Raw genomic sequence first — 12791 nt, forward strand, 5'->3', positions numbered from 1 at the left:
CAGCGGTCCCCAGATTCCTTGCCAAGCTGTATCCCTTCCAGGGCGAGTTGGCCCTACCGCAGGTGGTTCTGGTGGACAACATCATTCCCAATCTGGTGGGGAGGTGGTCCTTGGCCTTAGACTGTTCTCTTATGGACCCCACAGACCGAACGGATGCCGCCTTGTGGGAGGCTTTTTGTGGGGCCCAATTCAGCCTTGTGGGCCACCGATTAGGCTCCTTACACTGCGGAAGCCGCCCTTGGGGGTCTGCAGTCCGCCCTGTAGGTGGCAGGGGCGGCACGAATCCAGCCCCCATTCTGCAGGGCGGCAAAACTTGTGGAGTCAGACTTTTCATGTGGTGGTTACTCCTAGTCCTACTCTCCCTCGTCCCAGCACGAGTTTCCCACCTTACACTTACCCGTGTTGAATGGGCCTGTTGGGCAGTGTTACGTACTGTTGGGTCTTGGGGAAGGCAGGCTGTTATGCCGAGGCGGGAGGTGGAGGGGACAGAAGGAATTAGAGAGAGGGTTCCTGTGAAAAGCTGGGACACAGAAGAGTAGGTGTCATAATCTGTGCTGTGATTGATTATGGCTATGAGTGTTGTGATGGTGGTGATGTCACTAACATTCTAGGTGGAGTGTTGGTGTGGTGATGTCACTGGGACTCTGGTGGAATGTTGATGTATGTTTGGTGTGCAGGGTTCTACTGGTGCCAGTTGGACCTAAGCTGCTGGGCTAGATGGATGTCCCAGTGCTTTCTCTACTTACTAACTAAGAGAATAAAACCTACATGTAAACTACTTACCTTCTGGTGTTCCTGATTGGTGAAGGTGGCTTAGTTTATATCACTGGCGACGAGGATGGTTCCGGTGCTGCTGGGGAGAAGCGCTGCCTTCCAGGGAGACATCCATCAAGCAGGAAGAAGCTGCATGTTGGGCGGTGCAGTGAAAGTCCTGTCGGGGTCCAGGTCGGGGACCCTGAGAGTTCAGTCCGGGCCGGGGTCCAGGTTGAGGATCCTGGGAGGATAACTGACGGGTTGCCATCATTGAGTAGCCTCCAAGTGGTTACAGGAGCAACCTGAGGTTTCTAGGCGGAGTGATAAGCCTCACAAGTCACATGAGGAAGATTGGAGGGACAGTGGCTTGGTTACAGGCTGGCAGCAAAATAAGGCGGCTGCTGTCAGCGGGTCCGCAGTGGCTGGATGGAGAGAGGAGTTTACGTGGTCGAGTGAGCCACAGGTGCACCAGTCGGGCTGGCAGGAGTGTGAGGAGGCCCGGAGGGACAGTGGCTGAGTTGCGGGCTGGCAGCAAATTCAGGAGGCTGCTTCCAGCGGGTCCGCGGTGGCTGAGCGGAGAGAGAAGTTCACGGGCTGGGAGCAGAGTGTGGCGGCTGCTGTCAGCGGGTCCCTGGTGGCTGGATGGTGAGAGCAGCTCACGTGGTCGAGTGAGCCACAGGTGCGCTAGTCGGGCTGGCAGGAGTGTGAGGAGGCCCGGAGGGACAGTGGCTGAGTCGCGGGCTGGCAGCAAAGTCAGGAGGCTGCTGTCAGTGGGTCCGCGGTGGCTCAGCGGAGAGAGAAGTTCACAGGCTGGCAGCAGAGTGAGGCGGCTGTTGTCAGCGGGTCCGTGGTGGCTGGATGGAGAAAGCAGCTCACGCGGTCGGGTGAGCGACAGGTATGCCAGTGGTGCTGTCAAGGGGCTGAGGTGGCCTGAAGGGATGGTAGCTGCGCGGCGGGCTGGCAGCGAACTTAGTTGGTTGTCGTCAGCGAGTTCGCAGCGGTGGCAGGATGGTGACTTGAGCTGCCGTAATGGCCTTGATGGCTGCGGGGGGTGGAGGCATACGTCAGTATTGGAAGAGGATAGCGATCTACGATCTCCAGTGCCTGAGGAGCAAATGATGACGTCAGGGGGTGGAGAGCTGACGGGTCGTCAGGAGTGGCTGGCGTGTAACGTTAGAAGACGTAGCAACGTTCATATGGAACGCAGCGTTCTACAAGGCTGTCATGCAGGCTCTGAGTACGGGGGCCGCGCTGCTTCAGCAAGGAAGTTGACAGTGGTTGGAGAGCTGACGGGTCGTCAGGAGTTGCGGGCGGGCAACATTGAAAGACGTAGCAACGTTCATAGAGAACGCAGCGTTCTATAAGGATATCAGGCAGGTGCTGAGCACGGGGGTCGCACTGCTCCAGGAAGACAGTCGAACTGTAGGATGGGGTTACGAGCTTATGTTAAATGTGACACTGGAGGGTTTTCACTGCCTTACGGGGAGGAAACTGGTACTGCAAGGAACAGATTGGAACTTGGCAGTCAGGGTGAGCTCACTGTGTTGGAGGGCGCGGACGTTGCAACAGGACATAGTGATACGGCAGGAAGGTTGGTGAGGCGCCGAGCTCTGGATCCGGACCAGTGGGGTATATGTAATGTGATGGAGGATCTAACTACAGAGTAAACGGAGGTATGTGTTGGGTGAGGCCGGTGTTAATGGTTAATGCCGTTTGTATTTACGTTGTGGCCTCTGGGGTTAGTAAATATTTGGGTTGGTCATGGGGTAATGTTAGCAGTTTAAGGCCTGTCATTTATGTACTGCTGTTGTGTTTATGTGGTGGCCTAATGTTTAGGATTTCTGGGGTTTGCATACCGGACTCGGGGGTGGGTCCATGGGCAATGTTGGTAATGTTGAAGTGTAACATTTTTGCAGGATGGTTCATTCGGACAGGGGGGTGTGGCGCAGGGACTTTAGCGCCATGTCAATTTTGCGTGTATTTACTTTGACTCTATGGATATGCTGGGATTGGCGCAGGGACTTTAGCATTTCATGGATATTTTGGGGTTTACGCAAGGACTTGGGTGACGGGATGCTATATTACAATGATTTCCATGGGATTTATGAGGTGGAGGTGCATGTTTTGCATTTCAGGGACATGTTGGGGTTGGAGCAGGGTTTTCAAGGCCATGGACTTGATCTGGTTATGGCGCAGGGTTTTCAAGGCCATGGACTTGATCTGGTTATCGCTTACTGTGGGTTTTACATGTTGTCCTGCAGTGTTTTGTTTGTTGTGTTCGTAGGGGCATTACCCCAGGTTAGGTGTGGATGATGCCAGTACTTTTAGGGGCAGTGAGGTGCTGTCTGGTCAATTTTTGGGGGCAGTGAGGTGCTTTCACTGCATGCACATGCTGGGATTGGGGCGCAGAGGAATTGCAATTATGTGTGCATTTCATGAATATTTTGGGGGTGGTGCAAGAACTTTGGCACCATTATGGTGCAAGAACTTTGGTGTCATGACGTCTGTTGGTTGTTTGTAGAGGCATGTCTCCTGGTTATGTGTGCATGCCACCAGCGTTTTTAGGGGCAGTAAGGTGCTGTCTAGTGGGCAGTTAGGTGTCATTTAGCGGGCAGTTAGGTGCTACCTGGGTCATCTTTGGAGGCAGTGAGGTGCTGTCTAGCGGGCAGTGAGGGGCTGTCTGGGTCACTTTTGGGGGCAGTGAGGTACTGTTTAGCAGGCAGTGAGGTGCTGTCTGGGTCAATATTGGGGGCAGTGAAGTGCTGTCCAGTGGGCAGTGAGGTGCTGTCTGGGTCATTTTTGGGGGCAGTTAGGTGCTGTCTAGTGGGCAGTGAGGTGCTGTCTGGTTGTTGTCAGGGGTAGTGAGGTGCTGTCTGGTGGTTTTTTTGGGGCAGTGAGGTGTGTCTGGTCATTTTCGGGGGCAGTGAGGAGCTACTGGTGTTTCAGGGGCAGTGAGGTGCTGTCTGGTGGTTTTAAATGGGCAGTGAGGTGCTTTATGGTGGTTTTAAAGGGGCAGTGAGGTGCTGTCCGGTTGTGTTCCGGTGTTTTAGGGACAGTCAGGTGCTGTTTGGTGTGTAAGGACAGTGAGGTGTTGTCTGGTCGTGTGTAGGGGCAGTGGGGAGCTGTCTGGTGTTGTTAGGGACTGTGAGGTGCAGTCTGGTGTTTTGAGGGGCAGTGAGGGCTGTCTGGTCTTTGTAGGGATAGTGAGGTGTTTGGTTGTTTAGGGGCAGTGAGATGCTGGCTGGTGTTTTTAGGGGCGATCTGGTGTTGTTAGGGACAGTCAGGTGCTTGTCCCTGGTTATTTGTGGATCATGCTGGTTTGCGGGGTAGTGAGGTGCTGCCTAGAAATTGTATGTGGTAGTGAGGTGCTGCCTGGAATGTGTCAAGTGGTAGTGAGGTGCCATTTAAGGTTTCAAAGGGGTAGTGAGGTGCTGCCTGGGTATTTAAAGTGGTAGTGAGGTGCTGCTTGGTTAATTTAAAGGGCGGCTAGGTGCTGGTTATTTTAGAGGGCAGTGTTATGCGGTCTGGCGTTTTTCAGGGACTGGGAGGTGCTGGGAGATGCTTTTCAGGGGCAGTGAGGTGCTGTCTGGTTGTGTTAGGGACAGTGAGGTGCTGCCTGGTGTTGTAAGGAAAGTGAGGTGTGGTTGGTTGTTTTTAGGGGCAGTGAGATGCTGTATGGTGTTCTAGGGACAGTGAGGTGCTGCCTGGTGTTTTTAGGGACAGTCAGGTGCTGTCTGGGTCATTTTGGGGGGGCAGTGAGGTGCTGTCCGGTTGTGTTCTGGTGTTTTAGGGGTAGTGAGGTGTTGTCTGGTTGTTTTAGGGGCTGTTAGGTGTTTTTGGGGGCAGTGAGGTGCTGCTGGTATTTTAGGGACAGTGAGGTGCTGTTATTGTTGTTATTCAGCTGGTTGATAGCGGAGTGTTGGTTCTTCCATGTCGTGTTAATTCAGCGGGTTGTAGATGAGTGGCTCAGGTTCTGGGGAGAGATTGTGGTTGAGTTCGTTTTCGGTTTTTCCATCAAGATCTGGGTTAGATCTTGGGGTGTAGTGGTTTGGGTTCAGGGGGAGTAAAAATGGTTTCTGAGCTATAACATTTCGGGTAAATTGCACTTATGGTGGGTTCTACCATGGGTATAGTTTGGTGTTATTGAAGAGAGGGGCACATGTCATAATATGTGCTGGTCATTATGATGGCCATGAGTGTTGTGTTGGTTGAAGAGAGGGACATATGTCATAATCTGTGCTGTGAGTGATTATGGCTATGAGTGTTGTGTTGGTTGAAGAGAGGGACATATGTCATAATCTGTGCTGTGATTGATTATGGCTATGAGTGTTGTGATGGTGGTGATGTCACTAACATTCTAGGTGGAGTGTTGGTGTGGTGATGTCACTGGGACTCTGGTGGAATGTTGATGTATGTTTGGTGTGCAGGGTTCTACTGGTGCCAGTTGGACCTAAGCTGCTGGGCTAGATGGATGTCCCAGTGCTTTCTCTACTTACTAACTAAGAGAATAAAACCTACATGTAAACTACTTACCTTCTGGTGTTCCTGATTGGTGAAGGTGGCTTAGTTTATATCAGTAGGTCTAGGAGGAATACTGTTAAGTAATCTGGCCAACAGTCCCTTTTCACAGGCTTGCAATTTAGGAATATTGATTCAGCAGAGAGTTGAAACTTATTATTAATCAATCACCCCGTGATAAATTGAGATTTTTTTTCTACAAGCTAGCCTTGTAGTAAACTGTATGACCTAGTATTTACTTTAAAATACATAGTATTACTAGTGTTATTAATTATTAACTTTAAGGAACACTTTTTTAAAATCAAGCGCATTGTATAAACTACGGCGTTTTCATGAATTAGTTCCCCAATAAAATCCGCCTTTACAAGGCTCACTTTTGTGCCAGGATTAAAACTCCGACCTCCTAAATGTACACCCAACAGTTTTGCCACTACCTCGTAAGTATTTGGGAAATTAGGATTATGTTTTAGGCCCTTTGCTCTAGCACTGCAACATGCCCGCGACACTCAAATATAAAAAACTAAAGCACACATGTGGACAGCGGGGTAGGTGGGTCAGGGTCACCGGGGAGGGAAGTTGAAGTGAGACGACATTCGACACGGTTGGCATCTGTGTGGCCCACAATCATTAGGCTCAAGCCGCATTCCGCCAAGTCTGCTCTCTCCACGTAACAAAGTTGCCAAAATCTGAATCTTTGCACGGGTAGAAACGCCTCCCCTCCCCCGAATCAGTTGCAGGGAACAAATGTTATCACTCCCCGCATTGTGCAGTACAAATGAACCACGAATTCGGCTAACGGCTGCCTCCATCGTTACGATTATTCCTCTGTCCTTCCCTCTCGAACAGAATCACGAATGGCTAATCGAAGAATGAGCTGCAGAAGACTAAGGCGAGGGAGAGAGCGTAGGCCACAGACGTACATGGCCGCAGCGTAACGTGCAACTCACGTGGTGAGGAGGAGGCGGGGCGTTGCTAGGGTCCGTTTCTCGTTGCGAAGTAGACACTACCTATCACGACTGCTAAATCTGCAAACCGCTTAACGGTTGTTTACGGTTGTGCGGGGACAACAAAAACATCAGTCCAGGTGGGTTACTTTAATCGTAATTAATGTATGTCCATGCTTTTCAAATCTGTACGTCTGATTTCCACAGGCTGCATGCAAGAGGCTTAAGGGGACCCTTTCTTCGAAGTGACAATGAACGCTGTCCGCTGAAAAGTACTGCTACCGTTCCTTATTTAAATTCCCGTCCATTGTACTATTCAACCATGGCCCCAGTCCTGATGTCAAGCGTGTGTGAGATTTCTTTAAAAAAAAGCATTGTAATCTCTACTTTTGTTTAATTGGTTCAGTGGAAGTGCTGCAAGACAGCAAGTCCCAGAATGCATTACGGTCATGAGACCTAGTGCTGAATACTTATGTCCCTTGATGACATGGAGTCCTCCGCAATTTACAGTAAACGGAGTCCTCTGCAACTTGCAGTGAACCTGAATGAATATTTAACAATCTCCTCGGAGAATTATGCATAGATGTAAAAAGATAATTTTTTTGTGGTATGACCCTATTTATACCTTTTCATTTGAGTTTACATATTGTGGCTATTCAAAACACGAATTGGCTCCAGTGCATTTTGAATAAAATGCTGGTTTGTGCTGCAATGAAATGCAAAACTCCTTGTCTTACTAAATGAAACTAAATAAAAGTCCACTCTACAAATTGTGGCTGCAAAATCATTGCCCACTGATGTCTTAAGGGCTCCTCATAGGTAGTGTCCACAGTGTGATCACCGTATCTCCCATAGGAAAAATGCTATGCGGTCGGTTCTAGGAATTGTCAACCAAGTGCAGCAAATTAATCGCTGGGCTCCTTAATTTGCATATGATGACAACACAGGAAGTGACATCACGTTCCGGCCTCCCTCTTGTTCTCCCACTTCTACATGGTTTGCCAGCTTTGTGCCTTCTTTCTGCTACTACTGCTACAACTCGCATTCCAGTCACAGTTCCAGCTCCTTCCAATTGCCTACACCCGAAGGGGCCTTTTATGCCTCCCAGATTCCTTGAGGTGTGGGCTGTTCGGTTTAATTGCCTGCCTACTGCTGCTGCATTCCTCTTCAGCCTCTTCCACATCCCAGTACCCATGGGATTATGGGACTTGTAGTCCCCTGGAACAAAGTTAGTTCTTTTAACAATTGATTTAATTTTAAGGGTAGATTTATTTCCCTTAAACTCATTAAAAGATAGACTTTTTGTTTACCGGGGAAGATATTGGAATTAAGGCATTTTTGCCCGCTCCTTATACCTTTACGAGTAAGGAGGATGTTCATCCTGAAACTACTTAAAAGATATTTCTGTTAACAAGGCCTGTTAAGATTTAACATAACTTGTACCCTGGGTTAAACTTTGAAGGCATGACACAGATTCAAATTTGTACTCCAACATTTTATTTAACCTAAAGGGTAGGCTGGAGTAAGGCGTAACTTGCCCTATGCTAACGTGGCTTTTTCCTACCTAAAGTAAGCTAAGGATATTCTGTGTCAGAATGTCTAAATCAAATAAGTCTGTGTGCAAATCCTATATTTGCCCTCGCAACTAACTATACAATGTGTGGGGATGTCAGCATCAAAATTATACCGTTCAAAAGAAAGTCTGGAGCTTCTTCCAGCTCTTGGCTCATAATCATCTTCCCCTACTCCAATTCATGCCAGTTCACAAGATATTGCGGTTCCCTTGCCCAAGATTTCAAGTCTTCCAGCTTTTCAAAACAATACAATTCCTTGAGGCACTTCTCAGCTCTCTTGTCATCAGTACTTTTCACTGGTTCACAAAAATAAGTCTGTTTCTTGTCTTCAAAATCACAGAAGCGGCTTTTGCAAAACACAAGCTTCTTTATGGATACTTTCATAGGCTTTTTCAATAAAGGGGGGCACTCGGTCTAGGTGCAGTTGTCAGACCACATAGTCTACCCATTACAGGTGACCCAACCGATAGTCCTTCTTATCTGCTTTTTATCAAGTGTCCACTGCTTTCCTCTGTCAGTGAGGCTTGTTTCTTTCATCATTGTCACACTCTTCCAGCACTTTACCGTGGCTTGGTTGGCCACCATGCACTTTGATAAACCTTCTGTATTCTTCTGGCTCTTGCCCATTCATTGAACTCTTAGCTTTGCCCAATACTTGGTTTCTTCTCTCATACCCTTCTTGGTATTTTCTTGGCTTTGCTAACACTTGTTTCCCAAACAATTCATGTTGCGGTATTTCTACTTGCATCACTTTGCTTCCATTCAATTCCCAAGTACTCATAACTTGCTTTTGCTCTGTGCAGCATTTAAAAGCGCTTATGTTTTCCCATTCATTCAGTATTCAAAAGTATCTGTTTGAGACTTCAAAATTGGTAATAACAACTTTCAGTTTGTTCGATTTTCCAAAGCACTTGTTTCAGAATTCAGTGCTTTTAACCATTTTCAGTTCATGCAATATTCAATAGAGCATGTTTCAGGCTCCCGGAGCTCCCCGTTAAGAGTGTTTCTCTGCTTTCACTCACCGGCTCCACACAGCAGCTCCCTTCAGCTTCCCTCTGCTCCTCGCACTGCTTTCCGGCTTCCCATGACTCTGCTCTCTTCGCAGAGGTAATAAAGAGCAAGGCTCGCTCTCCTGCCTCTTGCGGCTACTGGTGTGCGTCGGCGCCACACAGCTCCCGCTGCGTGCGCCCGACAAGAAGGATTTGCAGGCTTTGCAGACCCTCTTGCGTCCAGCCTCTGCCACAGCGTCCCTCTCTCCTGGACACGGTTCCTGTGTCTGTTGCTTCTCTTTCTCCAGCCAGCTTCTCTCCAGCCCGCCTCTGCAGCCAGCTTCTGTGCTCCCCTTCTGGCTGGGCGGCAAGGCTTTTAAAACTCATTGAATTTGTAAAATGACCACAGTTGTGGGTCATCAAGTTCAATTGCCTGACCATGGTGAAACTCATTAGCTGGATATGCTTGGCTGTTCCATCGGTACAACTCCATAGCCCTCTTCTTCATCCCAGTACCAGAGTGGTGTTTGGGGCTATCCAAATTAAAGGAAGTGTGCATAACTCTGTAGATTCTTCCTTGTCTTGGTACTTGAATCATATGTGTTTGGATTTACAATATAATGCTAACATGTGTTTATCTCACGCAAATGAGGATGTATCCTCCTAGTTGGTCTCTTCCTCGTCCCAGTGTTGAAGTGGTGGTTTTGGGGGACATTTTGGAGGGAAGAAAGGGGAAAGGGCGGACAGCCTACAAAGGCTTGAGGGAAAGAGTATTAATTCTGAAATGGGTATGGGGATACCATGTTTCACCCAACAAAGTCCTCTCCCCATTCCCCAAGTTCTCTCCACCCAGGTGATCCACCCTTGGATGTCCACCCCCCAGGGTCGGGATCCAAAAGCGATGGCCTTTCCCTGGCTACCTGAGTGGAGGATCCTGGGGAAAAGAAGTGAGGATGCCCTCGGGTTCCTCACATACCCTTCTCCTATGCGGGTTGGACCTAGATGTTTCACATGGAATCCGGGAGAGAAAGTTGACATTTCACTGATCTCGACCCTACCGGTTTTCCGTTGTGAAGTATGGCTGAAGGTCCAAGAAACAGCGCATAACTCTCGAGTTTGACTCTTTTCTTTGGCTGATCCACACCAAAGGAGAATGATCGGTAACTAGTCTGAATCTGCGACCCAATAGATAATATTTTAGGAGGAGTATGGCCCTCTTGATCGTCAGGGCCTCAAGCTCAGTAACTGAATAATTCTTCTACCTGGGAAACAAAGGGTCTGACAGTAGCCTACAAAGGTTTGAGGGATGGAGGGTTTATTCTGAAATGGGAATGGGGGATACCATGTCTCACCTAAGGACGTCCTCTACCCACTCCAAGTTCCCTCCACCGTGGTTATCCACTCCAGGATCGGGATCCAAAAGCGATGGGATTTCCCTGGCCACCTGAGAGAAGGATCCTGGGGAAAAAGAAGTGAGGACGCCCTCAGGTTCCTCACATGGGTCACAGATCTTATATGTGGGTCAGAGGCATTATAATGACAATGGGCCTCATTATAGGGGTGGCGGTAGCCGTGCCGGTAAATACCAGTCAGTTTTTTAACGGCATCCGGCAATGGGGATGGGGATGTACCGGGCCATTCCAGCCCCAGCAGACCCGGTAATTCCCCTTTGCCTAGTGCCGGTAAAAATTACTCCCCCCATTCGAGTCCTATAGGACTCAAATGGGAATGGGGAGGCCGGTAGCGCCGGCACTGTTAATAACGGTGCCGGCGCTACCGTGTAGGTCTGCTCGTAGTGCCGTTCCGCCCGGTAGTTCACACCTGCCGGGCTGTCCGGCACCCACGAGCAGACCTTGTAGTTTGGCGGTCTGGGAACAACGGTACTGGCAAGCTTACCAGTACCGTTGTTACTGGACCGGCAAACTTGTAATGAGGCCCAATATGCTGTTACCTGTTTTGGCAACCCAGAAAGGTCCTTCCATTCAGAGGACAAATACCACATGATCTCCTCACCACCTTGGGCCCTATTTCCTCCTAGGTGATCCTCCTGCAGTACACCACCCCCAAGGTTAGGATCAGGAAGTGTCTGCCGTTCACATTCTGCTATAATTTCTCAAACCTTCGGAAGTCAGTAACAAAAATAATTTCTTCTGGTGGTCCTGGTATAACAGCAGCATTAATTCTAGTGTTGTTCCCCCTGAATTTCAATAGTGACAGGGGTTTTATAGTCAATTTCTTCACCTCCATGTACACAAGTAACTCGAATAGGTTGATTTTTTTCCAAGAAATAAAATTAGGTCTTATGGCCGTTTGTCGACTAACAGAATCAATCGAGGCTTGTTAAGTAATGCCATTCACTAAGGGATTATCATGGGTTTTTAACCTGTCTTTTCCCAAAAATAGGTTGTTTATAGTTTCTATTGCTTTATATTCATCTTCCCCCTCTTTTCCCATCATGTAACCAATTTCCATAGGTTCTTATTTCTTATTAGAGGGACAGTGTCTTGCTAAATGTCCTGCCTGCTGTAGGCAAGGCATGGTATCACAAGTATGACACTGACACAATAGGTACCATTTTTGTAATAACTTTTTTGTTTATTTGTTTTGGTGTATTACAGCATTATTGAACTGGTTGGGGTTGGAGAAACTCCTAGTCTGCCCTATACCTAAGATGGGAGTAGTCTCGACCATCAAATAATAAATAACGCAGTCCTAGTGGAGTCTGCCAAATCAAAATGGCCTATGCTAAAACCTAATGCCTGCCCTGTCTGTTGTACACAAAAGTGTAAAAAGGAGAAATGTATGCAAAAGGAAAGACCAGTGTTCAAAGCCAGGATCAGGAAGCGTCTGCCTTTCCCTGGCCACCTGGCAGGAGACTTCAGGCAGGGTTTCAGTGAGAGATCCATAAGATTCTTCACAGAGGGTATGGGTATGTGACCATGGGAATGGTGAGCAGGATTGGGGAGGAAGGGATGTTGTCATTACCCTGAATAGGCTGAATGAGGCCAACTGTAAGGGCTCTTGGGCCCCTACCAGTGGTCCTCACCATAGGGAAAAATAGATTGGTCATGGATAGGGTCTTCTCTAAATATTAGTGGGAGTCCCCTTCTCTTTGACGTCCCTAGGTCAGGAGAAAAATTGAGTGGGATCTCATAGAACTCTCGGGGCAATCGTCCTCTGTTTACGAATCCATATTTTTTGGGGATTTCTAAAGGACTTTAGCATCATCATCATCCTCATCCAAGAAACCTGCCTACTGCCATGTCCAATATTGGATGGATTTAAGTTTTTTTCACAGAAGGTTGTGATTCGACAGGGGGAGGGGGGTCATCCCTCGGGAGGCCTATTGATAGCAATCAAGTCCTGTCTATTGGAGTCAGCTTCAAGAAAGCTCATCATCCAGAATGGGGCTATGGGGTTAGTGATCCCGCTATTAATCGAGGGTAAGCCCTTACGATGCTTAATTGTAAACATTTACTGGCATGAGGGGGGTCAAACCACCGAAGGATATTTTAGCTAAGTTGGATAGCTGGGTTTTGGATTGGTTATGAACTTATGGTACTTTAGTAACGTGCATGCAATCGATGGGGTTGCAGAATAACTCCAAGTCCAAATAATCGAACCAACTCAGGAAGATGGCCAAGGTTGCTGTTTTATTGACAATGATCTAAAACAGGGAGGTTACAACGGACATTGGCTCAGCTCTCGACAATTTTCTCACTAAACATAGACTTTATACAAAAAATACATCAGAGGTGACGTCATACTACTTGGCAAATAAGAAAAACCTACAAGCGATTATAATTGGTTCAAAGGGAACATCTAAGTATACTTTCTATAGGGACTAGAATTGTGATTGGCTGCCCTACTGTCGGGTTGACAACATATGCCTACCTAAAAACATGTAATCTTCAACACTATTAAGTACACGGTTTATCATTGGTTCTCAAACTATAAGGCCCTTCGTTATACGGCCCTCTACAATTGGCTGGCATGCTCGTTGGGAACATTCG

At 48.0% G+C, this 12791-nt stretch overlaps 1 protein-coding gene across 2 annotated transcripts in view; it reads left to right on the top strand.

The window, feature by feature from the left end:
• Positions 1-6236: 6236 nt before the first annotated feature.
• The window catches only part of KATNAL1 (katanin catalytic subunit A1 like 1), a 789545-nt gene continuing 782990 nt past the window's right edge, over positions 6237-12791 (top strand). The window contains exon 1 of one of the 2 annotated variants that reach the window (XM_069639367.1): positions 6237-6355. The gene's annotated coding sequence lies outside the window, so the exon portion shown is untranslated. The remainder of the gene's footprint in view (positions 6356-12791) is intronic. The other variant, XM_069639366.1, reaches the window with a different exon arrangement.

The sequence above is a fragment of the Ambystoma mexicanum genome, chromosome 7q (genome assembly GCF_040938575.1).
Source record: "Ambystoma mexicanum isolate Mex_15411 chromosome 7q, UKY_AmexF1_1, whole genome shotgun sequence".
In the NCBI taxonomy this organism is placed as follows: Eukaryota; Metazoa; Chordata; class Amphibia; order Caudata; family Ambystomatidae; genus Ambystoma; species Ambystoma mexicanum.